An 11,471-nucleotide genomic window follows, 5' to 3' on the forward strand; every position below is an offset into this window, starting at 1 on the left:
TATGATTCAACAATCATTTTGAAATATAACTCCTGAAATGAATTGAAAAGCAGCATCAGAAGACTGTGTATGGCATTAGCAAGGGATATAACTCTGGTGGTTTGTTTTTGTCTAAACCTTCTTCTTTTTTAACCTGAGCAGTTAGCCCTTTTAAGGTGTTCAATTGAAGCAAACTGACTTTAAACTTGTTTCTCATTTGGTTCAAGCTATGGTTAAACAATTATTTGAGAATATACCACCTGTAATGATAAAATCATAAGCTACATGTAAAAATTGGAAATACAAGGGAGGTGACTGTTATTTTCTGTGTTTGCCTAATTTTTTGTTAGCTGGGCGATTTTTCTTTAATGCGGTAAACATTTTTTATATTAAGCATTCTTCTTCTTCTTCTTCTTCGTTCATGGGCTTAGACTCCCACGTTCACTCATGTTTTAAGCACAAGTGGAGTTGTACGTGTATGACCGTTTTTACCCCGCCATTCAGGCAGCATACGCCGATTTCGGGGGAGTATTAAGCATTAATTTAATCCCCCCCCCCCCCACTCCCCCCCCCCCCAAAAAAAAAAATGGTGTGCTATTTTTGTTGTTAAAGGCACAGTAAGCCTCCCGTAAACCATCACAGAGCTCCCCGAGCGTCTGCATACAGTACAAGCATACTTCCATTTGAACGCTCACCGAACGGGAACATCCTGGATGTTTTCTGTCGAGCGTGAAAAATTTTCAAAGAATTTATTTTCGTGGACTTGGTCCTCTACAAAATTCAAATGGCGCCTCGTTTTGGTGCTGGACGGCTGTTATGAACTTTATTCAACTGATACCGGAAATCACGCCCGGACAGTCAGCCTCCCGTAAACCATCACAGATACTGTCAGGCCTTTACACACAGTACAAACACGCTTCCATTTGAACGCTCACCAAACGGGAACATTCTAGGTGCCCTACGTAAAGAGCGAGCAGTTTTTAAAGAATTAATTTTGCAGATTGTCTCGAACACTTTTTGTACCCATCCTGAACTCAGGTCAAAAATTGAGTTACTTCCCTTCGGGTCTGATTCTATCGATGTAAACTGGCGATAGCCGTTAATCGATGATTATCAGAATGTTTTTGGACCAAGGTGCGTTTTTGCGCTAGACCTAACTTTTAAAATCTAAATAATAGATTGACAGCTTGTTACACATACATTCTTTAATCATAAAAGAATTATTTTTTCATCAAGACAAGATCAGTACAAACCCGGAAGCAGGGTCACACAAGGGTCGTAGCAGACGACGGTTTACAGTGCATATCGCCGTTCCTCTCAACAGTCAAAAGCCATCTCTTGAGTTCTTGTGAACCACAGCCGTTTGTTTCGTGCATAAAAACGTGCTATTGTAGATAAGCTCACATCGAGTCCCATTCAAATGACTAACTGACGACTACATTGTGAAAAAGGGAAACTGGATCACACGGGTTCACGATGGCTCAGGGGTAAGATAAACCACGCAAAAATAAATTCTTTGAAAATTGTTCGCTCTTTACGGAGGGCACCTAGGATGTTCTCAATCGGTGAGTGTTTAAATGAAAGGGTGTTTGTACTGTGTGTAAAAGCCTGACCGTATCTGTGATGGTTTACGGGAGGCCTCTTGATTTGCTAACATTTATTTTCATCTGGTTAGTTCCAAATACCTTCAAGTTTACAAGAATTTTTGACTCACATGCGAAGCAAAAGTGAGTCTATGTACTCACCCGAGTCGTCCGTCCGTCCGTCCGTCCGTCCGTCCGGACGTCCGTCCGGAAAACTTTAACGTTGGATATTTCTTGGACACTATTCAGTCTATCAGTACCAAATTTGGCAAGATGGTGTATGATGACAAGGGCCCAAAAAACATACATAGCATCTTGACCTTGCTTCAAGGTCAAGGTCTCAGGGGCCATAAATGTTGCCTAAAAAACAGCTATTTTTCACATTTTTCCCATTTTCTCTGAAGTTTTTGAGATTCAATACCTCACCTATATATGATATATAGGGCAAAGTAAGCCCCATCTTTTGATACCAGTTTGGTTTATCTTGCTTCAAGGTCAAGGTCACAGGAGCTCTTCAAAGTTGGATTGTATACATATTTTGAAGTGACCTTGACCCTGAACTATGGAAGATAACTGTTTCAAACTTAAAAATTATGTGGGGCACAACATTTTATGCTTTCATCATGAGACACATTTGGTCACATATGATCAAGGTCAAGGTCACTTTGACCCTTATGAAATGTGACCAAAATAAGGTAATGAACCACTAAAAGTGACCATATCTCATGGTAGAAAGAGCCAATAAGCACCATTGTACTTCCCATGTCTTGAATTATCAGCTTTGTGTTGCATGACCTTGGATGACCTTGACCTTGGGTCAAGGTCACATGTATTTTGGTAGGAAAAATGTGTAAAGCAGTTCTTAGTGTATGATGTCATTGCTAGGTTTAGTTGTTTGACCTTGACCCTCATGTAAAGGTCAAGCATGTGAGTCGTATGGGCTTTGCCCTTCTTGTTAATTTTTTGCAGCTCCAATTTAAAGTTTTTGTTTAACTTTAAGGAGATGCTTCTAAAACTCTTCTTCAAATGTGTACCACTTGTTTTTGTAGACCCCTAGCAAGAGTGATACAACTAAACACATTCAAGTATAAAGGTTTTTGATTTTATGCATTCATAACCCCCCCACCCCCCCCCACCCCCCAATAATATTTTTTAAACAAACAAAATTGTGTGCTGTTTTCAGAGTCAGAAGAGGCTCAAATAACACCTATTGCATTGCTAAAATTCATTTTCAGCTGGATACTTCCAAATACATGTACCTTCAAGTTTACAAGATTTTTTTAAATGTTGTGCATCTCCAATTTTAAGTTTTTGTTTTAACTTTAGGCAAGGAGATGCTTCTAAAACCCTTCTTGAAATGTGTATACAACTTGTTTTTGTAGACCCCCTAGCCAGAGTGGTGCAACCAAACACCAAATTCAAGTATAGAGGTTTTTGATTTTGTGCATTCTTACACATCCCCCCCCCCCCCCCCCCCCATTTTAATTTTTGTGGTAGCTGTTTTCAGTTTTAAACCTGGGAGAGGCTCTAATAGAATACTAATAGCCCCTCTTGAATTACTCAAATTCATTTTCAGCTGGTCAGTTACAAATATATATTATGCATCTCTAAAAAAAAATTGTTTGTTTTAAGATTTAGTCAGGAGAGGCCACCTAAACCCTCCCTATAAAGTATAATGCTAAAATTCATTTTCGGCTGGGGGGCACTGCCACCCTAGACCCCCCAACAAGGGCGCTGCCCCTGCACCCCGCTGGAGCCTTAGCGGCCCCTGGACCCCGGCCTTCCAAAATGTTTAGTCCTGGCAATATGTTGGGCTCCCACCCATGCTGAATGGGTTTGTGAGTTACTCAGATGTATCATTTTTTTGGTCTCATTACCCGCTTAAACGGCTCCAAAAACTGCCTTTTATGCCTGCCGAGAGGATAGACACCTACACCGCTTAACCTTTGCCGGATGCTGCTTTTGACTACACACGCCCGACGATGCGGGTTTGTCTGAACCCATACATTTGAAAGAGGGTTTTTACCGTTTATTTCTCTAACGACGATGCGGGTTTGTCTGAACCCATACATTTGAAAGAGGGTTTTTACCGTTTATTTCTTTAACGACGGGGTGGGTTCAGGGAAACCCACAGCGCTACTTCAGTGGGTGCATCGAGTTTCTCCCTTCACCGACTTCTTGCAGGGGAGGGAGAGGAGAGGGGGAGGGAGAGACTGAGAGAGACTGAGAGACTAAGAAAAAGAGAGAGAGAGAGAGACTAAGAAAGAGAGAGAGACTAAGAAAGAGAGAGAGAGAGACTAAGAAAGAGAGAGAGAGAGACTAAGAAAGAGAGAGAGAAAGAGAGAGAGACTAAGAGAGAGAGACTAAGAAAGAGAGAGAGACTAAGAAAGAGAGAGAGAGACTAAGAAAGAGAGAGAGAAAGAGAGAGAGAAAGAGAGAGAGAGACTAAGAAAGAGAGAGAGAGAGAGACTAAGAAAGAGAGAGAGACTAAGAAAGAGAGAGAGAGAGAGACTAAGAAAGAGAGAGAGAGACTAAGAAAGAGAGAGAGAGAGACTAAGAAAGAGAGAGAGAGAGAGAGAGACTAAGAAAGAGAGAGAGAGAGAGAGACTAAGAAAGAGAGAGAGAGAGACTAAGAAAGAGAGAGAGACTAAGAAAGAGAGAGAGAGAGAGAGACTAAGAAAGAGAGAGAGAGGGAGAGACTAAGAAAGAGAGAGATAGACTAAGAAAGAGAGAGAGAGAGACTAAGAAAGAGAGAGAGAGAGAGAGACTAAGAAAGAGAGAGAGAGAGAGACTAAGAAAGAGAGAGAGAGAGACAAAGAAAGAGAGAGAGAGACTAAGAGAGAGAGAGAGAGACTAAGAAAGAGAGAGAGAGACTAAGAAAGAGAGAGAGACTAAGAAAGAGAGAGAGAGAGAGAGACTAACAAAGAGAGAGAGGGAGACTAAGAAAGAGAGAGAGAGAGACTAAGAAAGAGAGAGAGACTAAGAAAGGGAGAGAGAGAAAGACTAAGAAAGAGAGAGAGAGAGACTAAGAAAGAGAGAGACTAAGAAAGAGAGAGAGAGAGACTAAGAAATAGAGAGAGAGACTAAGAAAGAGAGAGAAACTAAGAAAGAGAGAGAGAGAGACTAAGAAAGAGAGAGAGAGAGAGACTAAGAAAGAGAGAGAGAGAGACTAAGAAAGAGAGAGAGAGAGACTAAGAAAGAGAGAGAGAGAGACTAAGAAAGTGAGAGAGAGAGAGAGACTAAGAAAGAGAGAGAGAGAGACTAAGAAAGAGAGAGAGAGACTAAGAAAGAGAGAGAGAGAGAGAGACTAAGAAAGAGAAAGAGACTAAGAAAGAGAGAGAGAGAGAGAGACTAAGAAAGAGAGAGAGAGAGAGAGACTAAGAAAGAGAGAGAGAGAGACTAAGAAAGAGAGAGAGAGAGAGAGACTAAGCAAGAAAGAGAGGGAGAGAGACTAAGAGAGAGAGAGAGAGACTAAGAAAGAGAGAGAGAGACTAAGAAAGAGAGAGAGACTAAGAAAGAGAGAGAGAGAGAGATTAAGAAAGAGAGAGAGACTAAGAAAGAGAGACAGAGAGAGAGACTAAGAGAGAGAGACAGAGAGAGAGACTAAGAGAGAGAGAGAGACAGAGAGAGAGAGAGAGACAGAGAGAGAGACAGAGAGAGAGAGACAGAGAGAGAGACAGAGACAGACAGTCAGATAGACGGATAGACAGATAGACGGATAGACAGATAGACAGACAGACAGACAGAGCAACTGACAACAGACATACAGACAGAGAGATACGGACAGACAGAGAGAGAGACAGACAGTCTCTTGGAGACAAACAGGCAGACAGACACTGTTCCGCCGCTTTGGTAATTATGGGTGTGGCAGAACCCGCGCCGTCGGCAGAGGGATAGTTACAATCACTACTACTCTTTAAAAGTATGGGTTTGTGTGAACCCGCGCCATCGGTAGTGTTTATGTAAATTATCATAATCAATTAATTTTAATGTTTTGTCATGTACACACTAAAAATTTGCAGACAGAGAGCAAAGTATGTGTGTGAGAGATACTTAAAATTTCAAAACGATACCTTTAATGGTTCCAGAGTTACAATGATTTTAGTGTGTCTCTGGGTACAGGTGAACCCAGGAAGCACGGCAAAGGTTAAGCATGCCATAGCGTCCATGTTAGACAAGATATGTGAACAACACTGACAATGACTGATTTAGATGCAGATTTGATTGTTCTATTTGAAAGGGGGGGGGGGTGCACTAATTTGAGTTCATTTACTGGATTCATGGCCCATGTTGTGATGGGTTCTGTTGTTGCACTTATGTCCGTCTGGTCTGAAGGCATACTCTCCTAGCCTTCACCAGATCATGTGTTGGACTACACAGTCCGGATGATGTGGGTCGTGTATGACCAATACCTTCCAAATAAAGAGTCAACGTAAAAAGCTTGGGTCGTACATGATCCACGCAATCCGAATGGGGATAAACGTTTTGCCGCCTCTTTGCAGAGTATGCATCGTACACGACCCACGCCATCAGAATAAGGATAAACAGCGTGAAATTCCTTACGAAGTTCCAAATGGGTCGTCTTCGACGAGTCAGCAAAAGCCCACCGTCAATTAAAGCTTTGTGCCAAGGATAGAACTGTTTTCACGAGAAGGAGTGTGCCTTTAATCTCTTTTGCAGCACAGAGCTAATATTCCTCAGCGCGACAGCCTCTTGGTTTTCCAACCTTTTCTTTGTATTTGTGTCCTTTGTTGCCACACACGTTTTGGGTCTTGAACCTTCTCTGAAGATGTGTTGACATCAGCAGCCGATGGCCCAAATTCGGGTGATCCGCCTAGTATAGGGTCGTCATCCAAAACTGCTTCTTGGTTAAGGTTGTTCAGGGTCGTGTTGGGAAGGGCCCAGAGGCTCCGTGCCCCCCCCCCCCCCCCCTTTTTTTGTTTTCATGGTCGTTGTGCAGGTAATCCAGATCAACTTTGAGAACTTATCTTCTTTGTTGTCAAATGTGTCATCCTGAAACATACATAGAGGAACATGTTTAAACGATTTCAAAAACAATGTAAACATGCAAATAAACTTGTCTGTGTGTGTGTGTGTGTGTGTGTGTGTGTGTGTGTGTGTGTGTGTGTGTGTGTGTGTGTGTGTGTGTGTTTTGCAGGTGCTTCACACACACATGCCGAAGTGGAAGTCATTACAGAAGACTTGTGGCTGTTTCCTGCGTGTGTGTCATAGACGAGACGACCCGTGACACTTTGAGCTTCAAGAACAGTTGATCAAATTTGTGTTTGTTTTGTTTTTTTAACATGTTTTTACTTCTTTTACTTTCATATTACAATAACATCAAACACAAAAGACTGTGTTGAATGTATCTTTAAAAAAAAATAGAATAAAGAAAAAAAAGAAAGCACAGTAAACAGTCACACAGCCCAGTTCAAATTTATATAAAAAGAATACTATACATCTCTTTTCTTATTAATTATGTAATATTATATTTCTAAAGTCTATTTGCTTTTTTATTCTGCTATATTTCTTGCCATCATTGACGCTCATTATCTTTGTGTGATGTTTGACATGGATGTGAATTTAAGGAACAGTGATACAAACGTTCAACATTCACACTTAATAAATCAAAATACACTGAACATTCCCCCTGCCAGATATCTTCCAGACTTGCACAATGCAACTGTTCATGTGGTTGTTGGTAATGAGTTTTTTCCCCACAACCAAGTGAGTGAGTGTGATTGCATTATGCCTAATGGGTGGCGATGCCCACCTGGTCACAATGGTACAAACGGAACACATGGTTCAAACCACAGCTCCAGACGGAATGATGATGGACTGAACAGGTTTTACACATACCTCAGGGTTCGACACTAGCGGGGGCGGGGGGCGGAACGCCCCAGAGTTTTGTGTTCCGCCCCAAACATTGCTGAAGCTTGGGGCCCACTCCGCCCCAGGATAAATTCCAACAATGACAAACCAAAAAATCTAATGCCAGAGGCAATCACTAAAAATCGCCAGTCAAAGTCGTCACTGAAATTTGCGTTACGATCAATGCCGCAGTCAAGAAAAAAACCATTGAAATCGTCCATGGACAATGCCACAAGGGAAATACCAGATTGTGCTCTTTAGCGCGAGAAATAAGTATCGCCTTCAAATGCCAAACGCAAAATGTGGCGACACATGCCTGGTGTAAAAAGACATGGAAATGAAGAACAGGTTGGTGAAAAACAAAAAAAGGAGACCGATGCAGCCAAAAGCGCGAAGCGCTGTCGTATTTCAATGTCAAATGGTTGAAAGATTTTTTCTGGCTTCAGTACGACGAAGAAAAACAGACAATGCCCGCCCGTGCAGATCTTATGGCGCAGAACCACTTGAAAAAAGTGGGGATTCTGATATAAGCTTATATACTTAGCATGAATAAGAGTGGGCCCCATATTTTTCTTTTCCGCCCCAGCAATTTCCATCTCTGGGGCCAGTGTGGCCCCAGGCCAAATAACTTGTTAGTGTCGACCCCTGTACCTTGTTTACATGGTGTACAGTAAGCTCACTTGATTTTAAATGTCTGGTATATGTATCATACCTCCCCCCCCCCCCCCCCCCCCAACACACACACCCAAGGCCAAAGCATACATCAATCTCCACTCCCACCAATATTGATCTATTTTTATTGTTAGATCAGGTTTTTGAAGCTACAGCATACTGTGATACAGGCTGGTGTCAAGCTTACCCGATTTGTGGCTGAAGGTTGTTTCTTGATGACACTGACAGGCAGAAGAATTAAATGCTCTTGCAAGTACTTTCACTTTGGAGTGTAGATGTCATCTGTCCCTGTCAAGTCCCTTATTACGAAGGATTGTTGTTTGTCTTGATGGCATTAACTGGAGAAAATAAAAGCAGCAAAGCAAAATTAGTATTTCATTTGTCATCTCTCGCCCTCTTTCTCTGTGCATGCGTATGGCTCTGTGTGTGTGTGTGTGTGTGTGTGTGTGTGTGTGTGTGTGTGTGTGTGTGTGTGTGTGTGACGGTATGTGCGTGTGTGTGCCTCACAGTATGCATGTGCGGGTCACAGTGTGTGTGTGTGTGCGGTTTTTTTGGTTGGCAATGAGTGCGTGTGTGTGTTATTGTTTGGTAATTTCAAGGCAAGAGAGCCTTCTTATGCGAATACCCCAGTGACTGAGTCAGCCACTATTTGCTTTGTGTTCGTGACTAAGCTAAATTTGATTTAAACCAAGAGCATAAAGATGACTGAATGCTACAGTCATGAAAAATGATCGTTGCTGCTGCGTTTTGATTTTCTCTATCATTTCAACTACGCAATTTACGGTAGGGTAATCAACACATCACTAGACTCTGAAACTGACAGCATTTTCCCAAACAGATGACACATTGATTACAGTAGTCTAGTATGATAGAAGTTGTCAGATAATTTTACACTGTAAAACTGACTAAAAGAGGCAATGTGCCAATACATGTTTTGAACGTAGAACTAGAGTTCGGCTAAGGCAGATTTGAAACAGGAACAGGAGAGAAATGTAGATCTACATACTTGCCTTCAAGACAAAAGCGTACAGCAAGGAAAGCATAGAGACAGAGACAGACAAACCATCTTTGATACAGACCTTACAATACATGAATGCAAACAAATCTAGATCCAGACGCTTACCTTTCATTTCACCCCACGTCTGCTGCATGGACAGTAGGAACAGGTCCCGATGTTGCTGGTTTGTGTAGTTTTTACTTCCATGGTTCCATAGATTCCAACTCATCGCCAAGATTCAGGTTGATGAAATATTTCGGTTCCGAATCGGCAAGTTTTGATGCTGAACTGACCGCCATTTGATGATTTGTAAAGTGGGTGTCGACTGAAGTGCGCTCAGGGGCTGGAACTGGAAGTTCCTTGCGATCCGTTCGGAATAGATCCTGCTGTATTTCAAACGGATGGGCCGAGACAGGTGCTATCAAGCTTGTGAGACGTACGGTTCGCATGCTACACGGTCGGTTTGTGGTCAGTTTCGGGCGGTCCGTCTCAAACGTACTGGCGAATCTGATCGTGTATCTTGGCATCAATGATCAAAGCAGACGACGCTTACGTCACGAATCTGTGCGTACACCACGTAATAACTAGGTTAATTTATGCACTCGCGTGAACAAGAAACTGTCGAGCGCTTCACAGATGTCGTCGTTGGGTAGTTTTGGGTTTGTTTTACTACCATAGGTGGATTTTTGAACTGTAAATGCACTCAGCTGCAACGAAAACGCAAAACGAAGGCTGTGAGCTGCACTGTGCCTTTAACTTTTTGACCCATGGTTCTTTCATCATCTGAAATAACATTTTAGCGAAATCTAACCATAAGATTATTGGAAAAAAGTCAAAATGTAGACGACCACCTTCAAGCCGATGGCAGTAAAGTATTTTAGTTATTTTCCTGTTGGACTGGTTTGCTGACCAAACCAGGCAACCGGCTAACTGTGAACTTTTTGTATTTTATCTGTAGCAGACGAAAGTTTTGCTGCGGGATGGATGTATCGCTTCTGTAATGTAGAATACGCACCAATCAGGAGCGTACAGCAATCTTTTTGTCATAAGCTTACTGCGCATGCGTGATAACGTGATTATTGACATTACCAACGGAACTAGAGAATGGAAGACATGAACAATCAATAAAGAACCTAGAAAACCAACGTGACTGCTGTTTTCCTGCGTGATTGATGCGAGCCTCTGAACGAACTCCACAGAAAGTTCAGCAAGGTTACACATACACCAAACATTATCATTGAGTGGAGACCCCGAAGTAATCTAGTTAACATAATCAATAATTTGCAATTGTAATATTTACACGGGTTACAAGGGATTGCCCCATAGCGAGCCGTCCTTGACTTATTATGGCCGTCCGTTCCTAGCGGCCATTATCTACTGGAACGGCAAGCTAAGCACAGGCGACCATATTCTACCAAGGTAACTTACTTGATTATGAGGATCCCTTTTAGGCTACGTCTAGTCTGGTTGTGATCTTTCCGGCCTTTGTCGAGAATCTGCACGTCATTTTCATTGCGTCATTCTTTCCCTATATTATTTACGTCTGCTGTCTTGGTATGCGCAACCCTTTTGATAGTCACGGTTTCTCTTACATTCCTCCCCGTTTGATCAAAAAACCCAACTCCTACTACAGTTTAGTACGGTTGCTAGAAGCGCTGACCAACAAGTGTTCAGACGTCGTTTCTAGATAGTAAAATATGTGCTGAAAACGGTCGGCTATCGCACCATCAAGAAATCGGTTCCCTAGTACCCCTTTAAGGGTCTGGAACCACCCCGGGTGGCAATATCGGGTCGCAACAAAGAGTGTTCCCCATAGCCAGAAAGAGCCTCAACCGTGCAAGATAGAAAGAAAGGTATTGAACAAATAAGACGCACAACACCAATGTGAACCATTTGTGTTATCATACTTATATTAAAATATTGATGACCATGGAATAAATTAATGGGTTATTTTTAGATTTCTGACAAAAAATCGCGAAAAACATGACAAATTGTCTTTTTTATAGCCTAAACTATGAAAGATTTAAAGACAAGTATTGAACACAAAAGATAGCAATGGATAATGGCAACAGCATTTGCTCTCATGGTTGTACAAAATTGTTGATTGTTTTTTTAATACTTTTCCGTTTTTGTGGATTTCACAAAGCATACCAATTAAACGGCAGTCCAGGTAACTCGTCCGAATTTCTGCGGCTAAGAGCCTCAACATTTGAAGATAGAAAGACTATCATTGAACAAAAACTATGGTAAACACTAATGTTAATTAAGTAGATGTGCATTGCCAAGGCACTGCATACCCCCAGCGAAAGACCAATCGTCCGTCTCTCTCTCTCTCTCTCTCTCTCTCTCTCTCTCTCTCTCTCTCTCTC

At 41.9% G+C, this 11,471-nt stretch overlaps 1 protein-coding gene and 1 long non-coding RNA gene across 3 annotated transcripts in view; both read right to left on the reverse strand.

Moving 5' to 3' along the window:
- Positions 1-10,593, reverse strand: part of LOC138946972 (mucin-like protein) — a 254,265-nt gene extending 243,672 nt beyond the window's left edge. For both annotated transcript variants that reach the window (XM_070318397.1, XM_070318396.1), the window contains exon 1: positions 10,531-10,593. The gene's annotated coding sequence lies outside the window, so the exon portion shown is untranslated. The remainder of the gene's footprint in view (positions 1-10,530) is intronic.
- On the reverse strand, positions 6,607-9,966 carry LOC138946960 (uncharacterized). The gene is made up of 3 exons (XR_011449488.1): positions 9,229-9,966; positions 8,085-8,443; positions 6,607-7,421 (listed from the first exon to the last, which is right to left on the reverse strand). It is a non-coding gene; the product is annotated as an uncharacterized lncRNA (long non-coding RNA).
- Positions 10,594-11,471: the final 878 nt, after the last annotated feature.

Source organism: Littorina saxatilis, linkage group LG14 (assembly GCF_037325665.1).
Source record: "Littorina saxatilis isolate snail1 linkage group LG14, US_GU_Lsax_2.0, whole genome shotgun sequence".
NCBI classification, from domain to species: domain Eukaryota; kingdom Metazoa; phylum Mollusca; class Gastropoda; order Littorinimorpha; family Littorinidae; genus Littorina; species Littorina saxatilis.